This window comes from Rhamphochromis longiceps, linkage group LG3 (assembly GCF_057381845.1).
Source record: "Rhamphochromis longiceps isolate RC_006_pf linkage group LG3, R_longiceps_female_GT1.1, whole genome shotgun sequence".
In the NCBI taxonomy this organism is placed as follows: Eukaryota; Metazoa; Chordata; class Actinopteri; order Cichliformes; family Cichlidae; genus Rhamphochromis; species Rhamphochromis longiceps.
The window spans coordinates 72147205-72150911 of record NC_140559.1 but is presented as its reverse complement, the minus strand read 5'-3'; the positions used below and the strand labels follow the sequence as shown (position 1 = coordinate 72150911).

Genomic DNA, 3707 nt, shown 5'->3' with positions numbered 1-3707 from the left:
GACATTTGTTTTGGTATATGAATCTGTTGTACCTGCTTTATTTGTAAAGGTAAAATATGTCAGGCAGTGTGGATGCACAGCAACTCATTATTAGACAATTCTTTGAACTTGTTTCCAATAGACACATCATGCTCATCTGATCTGATCATCTTTTGCTTCCTTAAAAAACCAGTCAGCTGCAGACCTTTTTGGCCAGAGCGGCGATAACGACGCCCAGGTTGGACAGTGAGCTGTTGATGGCGGTCATCTCTTTGAAACGGTCACCCTGAGACTGGCTCTTCACCATTCGCTCACTGCCAGCCAAGTCCACCAGGCACAGAGTGGCTACACACACACAGAGAAAACCAACTCTTATAGGAAGCAGTGATCCGTTTTTCCTTCCATTAAAGGTAGTTTTAATACTTTACAAAACACTTCTTTTAGCGCTCAGGGGCTCAAACATTAACGTTGAGTCATCAGAGCAGATTTTGCACTGGTTACAGTAACAATAACTAACCAGACTAAATATTATAGATCCAAAAAGAAGAAACCACATTCCTGATGCTGGTACTTCCAGTGTGATACATTTGCACTTGACATCCCTGCCGGCATTAACTCCCTCAATATCCAGCTGGAAGACTGAGTGGGAGCGAGACGAGCGGTCATTCTGGGCTGTCTGGGCAGTGGAGCGATTCTGATTGGCCAAAGCAATCAGACGGAGAACCTGAGAGGACGAGGGAACGTTTTAAAACATAGAGCATCGATAAAGTTTGATGTATTTTCAAAGTTTGGTAACAATTTGTCAGCAGATTTGAAATTAATTTGTTCTGAGCTACAGATGTCTGTCTGCTGTACCTGATCCTCATTGGAGACCCGCTCATAGGTGAGATTAGTGATTGTCAATTCGTTGCTGGCTGTCTTGCGGATCTCATGCTCAGGTCTCTTGCTGGACTTGCCGGTGAACACAAGGTCCCTCAGGGTCTCATTGTAAATTTCGACGAAGCTCGCTGTGAACGTGAACTGTGAAGTGAGTGGGGGTTAATGCCCCACACTCTTTTCTGTCACTGCTTTGAATGCACAGACTGGTCTTAATGTTGATCTTTGTAATCTTCAGTGTTACGACCCGGCTCAAAAGCCGCAACATAAAAACAGAGATGAATAGCAGAGTGTGGGTGAGAAGAGGTTTCATCCTAAAATGGAAAACCAGGTTGGCTAAAATGGCTGGTGCCACCAAGGCAAAGACTAGTGCACTGCCGGGAAGCTTGCCTCAGGTATGCTTTTATCCACACCTGACTAGGTGTGGCCAATTAGCACCAGCTGAAAACACTGAGACGATTAGAAGCTGCAGAGGGACGTAACATTCAGTATTGATATTTGTAAATGTAAACTATGAGGATTTATTTATTTTTATTTCTTTTCTTTTTTTTTCTTTTTTTTCCCTCTTTTTTTCTTTTTCCAAATAAATGTCCCGATTGAGTAATGAAACTAACCCAAAGGAGAATTCTAACAATATTAGACAGGCCATTCAATATGCTTTATCGTGGACAACTCGTGGCTAAAAACCCACACACACACACACACAAACCTCTAATCAAACATGAAAACGGATAATCCAGCTGAAGCTTCAGACAGCCGTCAGACAGTGAAACACTGCCATCTGCTGGACTCGAATAACAAAGACGCTGCTTTGACGGGTGAGGGAGTTTCAACAAGTCTGCAACGACTCAAGCATCAAACTACAGAACTATTCTAGCGGACATGGTGCTCTAATGACTGCTTCATTAACGCAGGTCAGAAAGGATCAAACATATCAATAAATCATAAAACACAAAACGTCTCTTATTGCCCAGGGCTCAGGAAGTGAGTGTGTTCCTTATAGCCTATTAAACCTTAGCAGGTTATTTTGATGTGTTACAGATGAAACAGCTATCCAGTAACATTCAGCTACAAAAACGCTTTTTTATAATTACTTTTTTACAGCTTCGCACTTTTACACAAGTTTTATCATCAGTGTCACAATGGCTGCTGCTAAAATTGAGTACAAGATATTTGTTGGCCTGATTAAAAGGTCTTGATGCGTGCTCAATCATCAGGGAAGTAAATCTCCAAAAGTTGATTCTGTTCTTCTGGACGTAGCGTTTTCAGTCAGAGAAACCAGCCGACTGAAGGAACAATGGGCTGGGAGGTCAGTTCCTTAATCATGATTATGCAAATTCTCATGACCATTGATCAACAACCACTGATCAATGGTCCTGAGTACCATTCACAGAGAGTTGGAGAACGGCTGCAATCACAGCATTGTAAGATGGTGACAGATGTACCCTTAGGCCCCCTCCTTGATTCAGAGAGGGTCTTTCCCTTTTCACGTAAATGGCCTCCTTGACTCCGCCCTCAAACCAGCGTTCATTGCAGTTATTGTTGACAATCACATTGTGTCGTGTAACCATCCAGCTCACATATTCAATGTAAATGATTTGTTGAACTGAAGACATGATGAATGTTCCTGCATTAAAACACATCCAGCCTAGTGTTCTCACTCTCCCTAAATGGATCTGTTACATTAGTGATATATGGGAGTTGTGTTTCAGTCTTTTCCACATGAGGACATTTACATTTAGTTTTTGCTTTACTGATGAGTGGCTGGTTAACCTGCAGTGGTTGAAGCATGTGTCGGTCGTCTGGAAGAGTAGGTGTAGAAGACGTCTTTAATGAATGTAATGCTCTGAAGGTGTCAGTGATTACTGTGAATTCATTATAAAAGTGGATTTCAGTGAATAAAGTGAATAAAGACAGGCCCTCATGGTGACGCTCAGGTGTCCATAAAGTGTAACAGGAGAGCTTTGTCATACTTTCAGAGATTTTACATGAGCCAGTCTTTCAAAAATTACATAAATAAATAATTCATTCATTCATCCACAGGAAACACAATGCTCATATCTGAAAGTAAACTCTGATATATATCCCCGACTAGAGTTACTACTAAATAAAGGATCGCCCCAAAATGACTAAATATATAAAGACACTCTCCAGAAGAAGTTAAAGGGATTTTATTTATTGTACAAGCAATATCTTCATAAGAATTACAAATTCTGCAGACATATTACCTTCTTACTGAACCTGAACAACTCACACACAGACGTGTCTGCTGCTTATCTTTGTTCAAACATGATGTTTTATCTTCTCTTCAAAACACATTACTCATCTTTCTGGCATCGTGTTACATGAAAACACCTGCATTCTACCTGTGTCATTGTACCACAAAGACAATGATTGCAACACTGTGCTTGCAAAATAGAAGAAATAAGACGACCAGCAAATACATAAAAGATGGTAAAAGTGATTCCATCTTTGTGTCTCCTCCCATTGTTTCCCCAGTCTGTCTAGTTCCCATATTCCCAGGACACCGCTGGACAACAAGTGGGTATTCCAAGACTGAGAGACAGCCAGAGTTGGCAAAAGATCAGACATTCTCCACTTAAGTAGAAGTAAAAATACTATTGTTCCAGTGAAAGTTAAAGTACTGATTCAACTTCATTACTCAGCTAAAGCAAAAAAGTACAGGCTCGAAGCGCTTACAGAGAAAAGCAGACAACAGAATACAACAGAATGCTGATGGCGGCAGTAACACACACTTGGAGGAGAGGCTCCAGCCGTCCATTCCAGCCCTATCCCTAACATTAACTCTAACCATAACTTTAACCTTAACCCTATCAGGTCTTGTTTTACAA

General features: G+C 41.1%; 1 long non-coding RNA gene across 1 annotated transcript; it reads right to left on the bottom strand.

Moving 5' to 3' along the window:
- Positions 1 to 213: 213 nt before the first annotated feature.
- LOC146676690 (uncharacterized) lies at positions 214 to 1291 on the bottom strand. Its single transcript, XR_014910687.1, has 3 exons — positions 835 to 1291; positions 565 to 703; positions 214 to 324 (listed from the first exon to the last, which is right to left on the bottom strand). It is a non-coding gene; the product is annotated as an uncharacterized LOC146676690 (long non-coding RNA).
- Between the last annotated feature and the right edge of the window lie 2416 nt (positions 1292 to 3707).